The sequence below is a fragment of the Ursus maritimus genome, unplaced genomic scaffold (assembly GCF_017311325.1).
Source record: "Ursus maritimus isolate PB19 unplaced genomic scaffold, ASM1731132v1 scaffold_2, whole genome shotgun sequence".
NCBI lineage: Eukaryota > Metazoa > Chordata > Mammalia > Carnivora > Ursidae > Ursus > Ursus maritimus.
In genome coordinates this window covers 24,789,576-24,800,920 of record NW_024424452.1, presented here as the reverse complement: position 1 = coordinate 24,800,920, position 11,345 = coordinate 24,789,576, and the positions used below count along the sequence as shown (strand labels likewise).

The following is an 11,345-nucleotide window of genomic DNA, read 5'->3' as shown; positions in this document are numbered from 1 at the left end:
TAGCACGCTGCCAGTTGTAAGACACCTGCTCCTGCTGTTCCCCAATACTTCTTCCCATTCTGCCTGACTCAGCTCAAATGACCCCACCTCCATGAAGCTTTCCTTGAATGCCCACAGCACTAACTTCAGAATTCTAAAATAGCTCTTCATAGCCTATCCCAATGACGGCTACACCATTTGTTGAGCGTTTACTCTGGGCTGAGGGCTTAACCTGAATTATACCATTTGATGCTGACACAACACCATGAGGTAGGAATGATTATCCTCATTATACAGATGAAAAAACAGAGGTTCAGAGAGGAGAAGAAGCTTCTCCAAGCTCACTCAGCTAGTAAGTGGAGGAGCCAGGATTTGAACCCAGGGAGCTCAGGCTCCACAGCCCATGCTTTCAATGTCTGGTCCTTTGCCAGTCAAAATTCTGAAGCAGCGGCAGCCTCTGGATTGTGAGAAACATAGATCTCAGGCTGTGTCCCAAATCTGCTCAGAATCTACATTTTAAGAAGCACTCAGGTGATTCATGGGCAGATTAAACTCTGACAGGCACTGGCTGAGGCTAGCCCGTATTTTAATTGCTTGTTTTGTGTCTGTTGTACCCCCAAGGCCACCTGCCCCTTGAGGGCGAGGAACTGCACTTTTCACCTCTGTTTCTTGAACACCTGCTCTAGAAAGCTGCTAGAAACAGCTGTTGCGTCAAGTTCTTCTTAACCTAGCCACTGGAGTGTCCTTGTTTGTTTGTCTGTTTTTAATTTTTAAAAATTTGCTTTAAGGGGCACCTAGGTGGCTCAGTCAGTGAAGCATCTACCTTTGGCTCAGGTCGTGATCCTGGGGACCTGGGATCGAGCCCTGTATCAGGCTCCTTGCTCAGCTGGGAGTCTGCTTCTCCCTCTCCCTCTGCCCCTTCCCCTCCCCCATGCTCATGCTCTCTCTCTCAAATAAATAAATAAAATCTTTTTAAAAATGGCTTTAAATCCTGCCTGGGGAAAAGAGCAAGAATTCTCTGAGCATGGCCAATTTAGAAACATCTGTCCATGTCCCCACAATCGCCAGTTCCACCTTAAAAGCGCAAGGTATGGCAACGTCCTGGCATTCCTGGAGCCTAAGATAAATGGCACGAGTTATAGAGCTAATGCCCAAAAGCTGTTGGAAGCCAGGCCAGAGCTCAGTGTGCCATTCCGATGTTTGCTTTTCAAGAAAGTATTCTCTCCGAATGGAACTCATTCTATTTTAGAAAGTGTTCAATCTTTAGGGGCTCCCCAGCAGAGGTAGCCCCAGAATTTTTATACGAGGAAGGGCTTGGGTCTCTGGAAGAAAGGACTTGGAGATGAAGATGTTTAAATACTACATCAAATTAAGACAATGTCGGGGCGCCTGGTGGCTCAGTCAGTTAAGCGGTTGACTTTGGCTCAGGTCATGATCTCAGGGTCCTGGGATCGAGCTCAAGTCACATCAGGCTCCCTGCTCAGCGGGGAGTCTGCTTGTCCCTCAGTCTCCCTCTGCCCCCCCCCACCTGCTGGTGCTCTCTCTTTCAAATAAATTAATAAAATCTTTTTTTTTTAAGCCACTTAATAAACGTCCATTGATTTACTCACAAAACAAGCAAACAAACAAAGCCAATGTCAGCTGGCCATATTAAAAAAGGGCTGATAGAAATTGAGGGATGGGGAAGACTAAAACTCCCCACTGCTGTCCACTTGGAGCCACCATTGGTGTTCAGGTCTCAGGAAAGGAAACCACAAGCCATTGGGAGGATGGGAATTTGGGGTTCAGTGTCAGTCTCAACCAACGTAGGAGAATTTTAGAACATCAGAGCTGGCTGTGACATGGCACAAAATGGGTGTTCTAGAAATAGTTGTTAAAAGTTGAGTAGGAATTGGAGTGGGTTGGGATTTTGCTCATTTTTTTGATGCCACTGAGACTGGGGATCTGAGAATGCCTGAAACGCAGCACTGTCAATCTCCTTACACCTCCCTCCCACTCCACCCATTTCTCAAATTTCCTTAGGGAGCCATATACAAGGAACTGAGGCTAGACTGGAATCAGGAGATTTCTTTATTAAGAGTGGAACTTGGACCTAATAATCACCAATGTAAAAGTCCCTTTAAAAAGTTATATCAGAGCACTTAGTTGGAATGCTAGACTAAAACAGGCTTCCTAATTCCCTACCTCCAGTCCTTGAATATAAATCCTGAGGTCTTATCAAACTTAATGCAGAGTGCAATCAAATGGCCACCAGTTTCCCAGTGGGAAAGCACAAGAGTTCAGGCAGGCACTTGACTGGAGCCCTGCCCAGACTGGAGAAGTGGGAGAGAAGGCAGAGCAGAGCTGCAGCTATGGTGACACCGTGACCCCTCCCACTAGTGAGGCTTGGCCCAGAATGTCCTGGATTCTGAAGGAGCCAGCTAGCACCTTCCCCTTGGAGAGCAGCTAAAAGGGTGATGGGAAGTGGGTGGTTAGGCATGAGGTCTGAAGACCGCTCTTTTCCTATGTAAATGAATAAATAAATAACCTCTCAGGCACCATCCAACCCCCCCTTCCACTTTACATGAGAAAACTGAGATCCCCAAAGGGGAAGTGGCTAGCCCCCAGTCACACAACGGGACCACTGGCACCCCCGGAAGGAGAAAATGCGTCTGTGATTTCTGATTCAGAGCCTAGGTGGGTCTTCTTCCCAGCTGGACGCACACAGCCTTCAAGAACTACGAACTCTGTGAAAGAATGACAAGGACTCAAGTACCTGAATATCCTAGAAATGGAAGCAACACTCCCACTGGCCATAGGATCACATGGCTAACCCTAGGTGCAAAGAAGTCTGGGAAAGCAGGCAATGGGATTGCTCAATTGATTGGCTTAGTGACCAACCATGATCCTTAGTCTAAATCTACTCCTACCTGGAACAAATTCACTGTATGTAAAGAATTGGGTGGGAGGGATGGGCAATTTGTAGGTAACATTGTCCAACCCAATGATAATACTATGTTCACATTACAAATGAAGAGCCCGATACTAAAGAAGCAGAAGCGACTTGCCTAAGGTCACAGCTAATTAATGATCAAATCACATTTCTTCTTTGATTGCCGAGTCTGAACTTTGAGCTGCAATGGAATACTGACTTCCACAAAGAAAACAAAAATAGGAGATGCTTCAAAAATGTGAGAATCATACTCTGCAAAGCCATGCTAATCTTCTTTAAATAATCTGTTGAAAGGTACTTGAAATTTATACACATTTTTCATTCAAAGCAACAAGAGATCATTTTCTCTTCACAATAAAAGCTTATAGGATGATAGAACGGCACAATCCCAGCAGGTGCCATTCACATGGAGCCTGCATTAACAGCACCTTCAAAGTTGTGCAGTTCACAACCTGCCCAGCCACAGATATTAAACTGTGCTAAATTTAACCTGCATGGTCTCCAATTTCCTCATCTGCATATTGAGCTGGTGGTTCTAGAACGATTCTGAGGTCCCTTGTGAGAGCCTATGATACTGTGACAAGCCATGTGTATTCACACAGGAGAATAATAAATAGGCAAGAACACAAAGGTGTCTCTCGCCCTCCCAGGAAGCCTTGTTGTTGCTTCACCAAAGTGCAGAATAGAAATGGCTCCGAAATTTCCCATATTGCCCATAATACAGCCTTTTAGAATGTAGAACACCCCTGTCAACAATCCAGAACTCTCTCGAGCTTAATTTGTCAGAAACAAATTATGTACTTAGAATCCCATGAAAGTATTCCTTCCTCCTCCTCAGACCAACAGCGAATAGGGCGCTGATCCTTGAAGGACACTATTTATGGGCATTATGCCCGCTCTGAATCGGCATGACCTTTCTTCCTCCTATCTGTTCAGTCTCCAGAGGGAGAGGCCCTCTTATTACATTTTCCCAGCCTGGAGTTTAGCTCCGCAAGCAACCTCCTATCATTTGTTTGTCTGATGGGTATTATTTCTTCCAGGAATCTAATTAGGATCTTTTAAAGGATTCAGCCTCAGAGTGCGGGAATTAAATATGACTCAGAGTGTGTGCTTCCCAAAGCCAGGCGCAAGTGAGATGATCATTCATTCGATTTATTCATACATTTTTCAGCCTACAAACCCTACAAGCCTGACAGTGCACCTTTTTTCTTTTCTTTTTCTTTTTTAAGATTTTTTATTTATTTATTGGACAGAGAGAGAGACAGCCAGCGAGAGAGGGAACACAAGCAGGGGGAGTGGGAGAGGAAAAAGCAGGCTCCCAGCAGAGGAGCCTGATGCGGGCCTCGATCCCAGGACCCCGGGATCACGCCCTGAGCCAAAGGCAGACGCTTAATGACTGAGCCACCCAGGCGCCCCCCTTTTTCTTTTTCTTTTTCTTTTTTTTTTTTTTTTCTGATGCCAACCTATGCTGGGGGTTAGGCAAGTGAGTAGAAATGGACGATCTCTCTCCACCTCGGAATCATTTAGCTACATATCACATGTATGCAGCCATGAGTCCACCTTTCCCCTTTGCTTTCCCTCTTTTCTTAGGTCAAAGAAGATTACACTCCACAGCCCCTCTGCAGCTAGGTGATGCCATGGAAGGAATTCTAACCAAAGGGGGGCAGCACAAGCAACCAAGGTCTTTGAGAAGCAGGGTACAAGCTTCAGTTCTCTCTTACCTTGTTTTGGGGACTCAGAATGCAGAGCACCAGGTGTATGAACATCTGTCAGCCTGCGTCTCTGAGTGACTGAGTGGCACAGAGCCCCAGCCCTCCCCCTACTCCCCTAACTTAGATAGGTAGCAGGGATAAGCAAGTAACCTCCGTTTTCTGAAGCCACTGAGAGTCAGGGACTCATTTATTACCACAGCGTCACTGAGCTTCATCTGACTAGTTGAAAATCTAGAATTTTACACCATTTAAACTGGTGGTGGTGCATTTGGGGAGAACAGTTATATACTTCATTTATTTGGTAAATGTTTGCAGAGCACCTACTGCATTCCAGAAACCATGCTGGGGTTACAAAAATGAGTAGATCGTCTCCGCTCTCATGCGGCCCATGACCTGAGAGCAATAACATCCCAATACCTGGCACACAGTAATTGATCGATAAAGCATGCTACTGTCATTGCAGCTCAGAGGCAAAAAGACATGTACACGTGGAAAGCGCTCTTATCAGCACACCCACAGGGTAACAAACACAAAACTTGTTCGGTAGTAATCAGTGCCTCAAAATGTGTTCTTTTTCTGCTGTGGTTCTCCCACAAACATTTTGCTGGCCTACAAACACTTAAAATAGTCATTTGCAAAATCGCAGGAAGTTGCCCTTTTATAAGCAAAGGCAAATAGACACACCCGGCCTCACCTCCCAAAATAGGAAATGTTAGAAGAAAATCAGAGATATTAAATGCAATGTGGTATGCTGGATTGGACCCTGGAACAGAAAAAGGACATCCGTGGAAAACTTGGTAAAATCCAAATAAAATCTGGAATTTAGTGAATACTAGTGTACCCAAGTGAGTTTTTTAGTTTTGATGACTGCACTACGGTTTTGTAAAATGTTAACATCAGGGAACTAGGTGAAGGGTATACTAGAACTCTCCATACTACCTTTCCAACTTTTGCGTAACTATAAAATATTCCAAAATAAAAAGATTTTTAAAAATCAGTGCTAACGTTTTCTAGGTAATATATGTGAGGTAAGTCTATGTGTAGGCTTGTCACATAAAATACAAGAAGCCCCGTAAAATTTGAATTTCAGAGAAACAACGTTTTTTTAGAGTAAATATATCCCAAATATTGCATGGGATGTATTTGAACTAAAAAAATTTATCGTTCATCTGAAATTCAAACTCCACCTGGGTGTTTTGCATTTTTATTTGCTAAACCTGGCAAGCTTCTCCAGAGGTACTATTGATAAAGAAGCACGAGTAAATCTTATTTTAGGAGCACTTGGCTGGTTCAATTGGTAGAGCGTGCAACTCTTGATCTCAGAGTTGTGAGCTTGGGCCCCATATTGGGTGTAGAGAGTACTTAAAAATAAAGTCTTAAAAAAAATCTTACTTTATAATTTAAAATGATACCACATAGACTGTTTAGATTTTAACATGTGATAATTAAAATGAAAAGCATCATTGCACATTTCACTTATTTGGTATTAATTAATTATAATGGTGAGGCATTCTACATGAATGAGTGATTAAAGGAGTGCATGAAAAAACAGGAGGAAGAAAGGAAGGAAAGAATGAGTGGATAAATAAATAAATGAGTGAGTGAATGTCCCCAAATTCCAAAAGAGAAAAATTTACATATATTAGAAATATGGTAGGGCTCTCTCTAGAATACCTGCAATCTGGGATGCCTGGTTGGCTCAGTCAGTTAAGCATCTGACTCTTGGTTTCGGCTCACCTCACGCTCGCAGGGTGGTGAGATCCAGGGCCGCGCATGGAGCCCGCTGGAGATTCTCTTCTTTCCTCTCTTTCTGCCCCTCCCCCCCACTTGCGCACGCGCACTCGCACTCGCACTCTGTCTCTAAAAATAAATAAAGTACCTGCATTCCACTTTATAGAGACAGATTGGGATAAACTGGGAGTCCCAGCTGTGCCTGTTAAGGGTGGCATCAATGTTACAAGTCTTTAATCAAAAATGAAATGGGGGGGCGCCTGGGTGGCACAGCGGTTAAGCGTCTGCCTTCGGCTAAGGGCGTGATTCTGGCGTTCTGGGTTCGAGCCCCACATCAGGCTCCTCCGCTATGAGTCTGCTTCTTCCTCTCCCACTCCCCCTGCTTGTGTTCCCTCTCTCGCTGGCTCTCTCGCTGCTGTCTCTATCTCTGTTAAATAAATAAATAAAATCTTTAAAAAAAAAAATGAATGAAATGAGGGGTACCTGGCGGGCTCACTTGGTAGAACACGCGACTCTTGAACTCAGGGTCATGAGTTCAAGCTCCACGTTGGATGTAGAGGTTACCAAAGATAATAAATAAATGGAGGAGGGGGAGGGGGAGGGGAAAAGAAGGAAAAGAATCCCAGGACCACGGTGAAAACCATTCTGAAAATGGCACTTCAGGCTCACTCCCTTGTCCAGCCCTCCTACTACCTTGTTCAAAGAATCTGTGTACCCTCCTCTCCCCAAAAAGATAATCAGTGCTTTGCTCATGCTTCTTACCTCCAAAATTTAATAAACAATTTTTAATAAAATAGAATAAAATTTTATTCAATAAAAAATTTAATAAAAAATGTTCAAACCTACCAAGAAGTCTAAAGAATTTTGCAGAGATCACATAGGCTCCACTATTACTATTTTACTGTACTTGCTTTATTGTGAGTCTGATGCATTTATTTGATGCATTTTGAAGAAAGTTGCAGTTATTATTTTACTTTCTCCTAAATCCTTCAGCAAGATGATCACTCCCTAGAGTTCAGTATTTGTTAATGGGGGAAATTACAGACAGTAATTTGCACAGATTTGAAGTACACTCTTCAGTGGGTTTTGACAAAGGAACAGAGCTGTGCAACCCAAGCCCCCCAAGACAGAACATCAGCAGTACCCCAGAAAATGCCTAACTTCATGCTTTGCTCACCTCTGCTGGTCTACCATAGTAAAAATATTCCATGGGTAAAATTAAACACAAACGCATGTAGTTCTAAAATAACAACTCAGGGGCACCTGGGTGGCTCCTCCCATTAAGCATCTGCCTTCAGCTCAGGTCATGATCTCAGGGTCCTGGGATCGAGTTCCTCTTAGGGCTCCCTGCTCAGCAGGGAGCCTGCTTCTCCCTCTGCCCTCTGCCTCCTCCCACTGCTCATGTTCTGTCTGTCTCTCCCTCTCTCTCAAATAAATAAACAAAATATTTTTTTTCAAATATGCTTTTTTTCTCGCTCTGAGTCTTAACTATTTCCGGAGACAGTTTTATTAACCACTGGCCTGCAGCAACATGTGCTTGAGGGAAAGCCCCGAACAACGGACCCAGAAGAGCTGGGTTCTGTATCTTCTCTGCTGGGTGACCTTAAGGAAGTCACTTAACTTCTCTGAAACTTCTTTGCTTCATCTATAAAATGGAGACGAGAATCCTCCCCCTCACAGAACTGCCAGAGAAGGGAAGTGAGAGGCTCAGCGAACAGATGAGGGCCCGTAGCAGTAGGGCTTTGTAAACAGGAAATGTAATATAAATAAAAACAGAAGGTATTACTGTGAAGCTTGCAGTGAAAACCACTGCAGATAGCTCATAGCTGGGACCTTCCGGCCATTTCAAAGACAGCTTATTTATTAAATTTCCAGCCCTTGTCCTGGTTGTTTCCCCTCGATCCCCCTGCCGCCCCCCCGCCCCAGGGCCATCAGAGAGTGTGGGGCTGGGAACAGAGAAGGCTTATGAAAAGGGTTAAAGAGGTTGATCCCACCTGAGGCGGAGAGCTGGCCATGGCCGCCTCATCAAGGATTCTTTGTAACAGGTATATAGCTACAGGTGTAGACAGATACAAAAGCTGCAGCTATTTAAAGTATGCAACTTGATGTGTTTGGAGACAAGTATACACCGGTGAAACCGTCAACACTGTCAATGCTGTAAACTTACCCATTGCCTCCAAAAGCTGCCTCCTGTCCCTTCTGTTCTTTCCCTTCTGCAGTAAGAACACATAACATATGATCTACCTCTTAGCAGATCGTGAAGTATATGATACAATACAGCTTAGCATAGGCCCCATGCTGGACAATAGATCTCCAGAATGTATTTTGCATAACTGAAACTCTTACCCTTTGACCAACAACTCCCCCTTTCTCCTTTCCCCCAGCCCCTGGCAACCACCATTCTACTCTCTGTTTCTATGGGTTTGACGATGTCAGATTTCACAAGTAACTGAAATCACACAGTATTTCACTTTCTGGATTTGGCTTATTTCAATTAGCATAATGTCCTCCGGGTCCATTTACGTTGTTGCAAATGGCAAGATTTCCTTCTTTTTTAAGGCTGAATAATATCCCAAATATATATTTTCTTTCTTTTCTTTTTTTTAAAGATTTTATTTATTTATTTGACAGAGAGACAGCCAGCGAGAGAGGGAACACAAGCAGGGGGAGTGGGAGAGGAAGAAGCAGGCTCCCAGCAGAGGAGCCTGATGTGGGGCTCGATCCCAGAACGCCGGGATCACGCCCTGAGCCGAAGACAGAAGCTTAACGACTGCGCTACCCAGGCGCCCCCCCAAAAAAGGATTCTTGGCATAGAGAGCTGACTTTGATAGGCACTGTCTTTGCCAGATTCTATACTAAACCCTCCGCAAGCATCAACTTGCTAAGTCCTCACAGTACCCTCTGAGGTTGGGGCCACTCTGTACCCATTTTTCAGATGAAGAAACTGAGGCCCAAAGAAGTTAAATTACCTAGAGTCATATGGCTCTCACGAGGCCGAATTGAGCCTAAATGAGCTACTCTGTTAACTTTAACCTATCCCTGCCCTCATGATTGCACCAAATGTCCTAAGGTGTACCTGGCATTTAAGTGTTAAAGATATTTAAAGTGTCTAAATTAAAGTGTCTAAAGTGTTTGAATTCCTGCTCTGGCATTGCCCAGCTGTGTGGCCTTGGACAAGTTACTTTCCTCCTCAGAGGACCATCCTGACGACCTATCAACTCCACTACTGCCCAAGTGGGTGTTGGGGGTTCAGCCCCTTTCAGATCTTTGGGACAAGAAAATAATTATCTCAGCTAAAGATGTGCCATTTTCCTTTGACTAGAACACAAAAAATTGTGTGAAGCATCATATTTCCCTTTTTGCTTTGCCTGCCAGAAAGCTCAGAGTTAAATTTAATAATTATTGAGAGTAACCGAACGAATCTGGGCCATCTTCCTTTATGTCATGTGCATTTAAAAGTTTGTTCTATTGACTTCATTGTTCCTGTAACATTTAGAGTTAATGTAACAAAAAAAAAAAATTGTTCATGCAGCCACTTGAAAAATAGGCGAGGTAGAAATGAGCCAGACATATTATGTAGTTGTAGTTTAAAACAGTGCATTTGAAATCAAAGCACTACCCATGACTTGAATTTTAGACAAAGAGAAAAGACCCTGAGATACCACAGATTAATTTCAATGTGGAATTAGTTCAGATGAAGCAGTTAGCGGGGAAAAATTGTAAATCATCCCAGAGCTGGTCAGTGCTGTTTGCAGGCAGAGGGGTGTCAGCTCTCGCTCCCTGGGCTCCCCCTGGGCTGGCACTCAGCTATTTGAGTCCCAGCTCGAGGAGAAGCAGAGTCCTACCCCCTGTTCCCATGCCTCGAGGGACTTCCTGTTTATCTTCCCAGATCGTGTGTCCACTGGCACAAGATGTGAATCCGCAGCAGCAAGCCGAAATGACAGGAGCTATTTCTGTAAGTCAGTTCGCTGTTAAACATGCTGGGGGTGAAGGAAATTTACATTTAAATGAAACTTCGATCACGTTCCCATTGTCTGGATTCTCCAGAAAGAGAATCTGTGGGTGAAAGAGAGCGCGCGCGCGCGCGCGCGCGTGTGTGTGTGTGTGTGTGTGTGTGTGTGTGTCTCTACATCCAAATGCAATATTCTGTCTACACAGGTCGTTACAAGGGTTCTCAGCTGGTGTTGGTGTAGCGGCCACAAGATTGGAAACCATATAAAGTTAATCGATGGGAACTGGTAACCACGATGGGCGCACGTGATGGAAAAGGATGCAGGTGTTAGTAAAGAAGGAGAACACAACCGCTTTGGAAAATAGTTTGGCAGTATCTAGTTAATCTCAACAGACACCGGATCTGGGTTTCTCACCCTCTCTCTCAGGATAAAATCCGAAGTCCCTAGCCTGGTCTACAACAGGCTTCCTCCACATCGGCACTGCTGACATTTGGGGCCAGTTAGTCTCTGTTGTGGGGGAGGGGGGCTGTTTTGTGAGCTGTAGGGTGTGTAGCGGCGTGCCTGGACCCCCCCCCCCCCCCCGAGCCCCCCGCCCACCCCTGCCTCTCCAAGTTGTGAGAACCATGTCTCCAGACATTGCTGGATGTTGCTACATGCAACAGCGTGAATGAATCTCACAAACAGCCTGGGTGGTTCAGTCGTCGGTGAAGCGTCTGCTTTCGGCTCAGGTCATGATCCCAGGGTCCTGGGCTTGAGCTCTGAGTCAGGCTCCCTGCTCAGCGGGGAGTTTGCTTCTCCCTCTCCCTCTTCCTCGGTCCCTCCCCCCAATTATGCTCTCTCTCTTTCTCTCAAATAAATAAATAAAATCTTTTTTAAAAACCCTCATAAACATAATGTTTAGCTAACGAAGTTAAACAAACACACAAAAAGAGTACCTATTACTGGCGCCCGGGTGGCTCAGTCGGTTACATATCCGACTCTTGATTTCGGCTCAGGTCATGATCTCTGGGTCAGGAGATTGAGCCCCGAGTCAGCCTC

General features: G+C 44.7%; 1 long non-coding RNA gene across 1 annotated transcript in view; it reads right to left on the bottom strand.

The window, feature by feature from the left end:
- Positions 1-11,298, bottom strand: part of LOC121103779 — an 18,942-nt gene extending 7,644 nt beyond the window's left edge. The window contains exons 1-2 of the long non-coding RNA XR_005836044.1: positions 11,243-11,298; positions 8,522-8,567 (exon numbers count right to left, since the gene is read on the bottom strand). This is a non-coding gene — a long non-coding RNA (uncharacterized LOC121103779). The remainder of the gene's footprint in view (positions 1-8,521; positions 8,568-11,242) is intronic.
- Between the last annotated feature and the right edge of the window lie 47 nt (positions 11,299-11,345).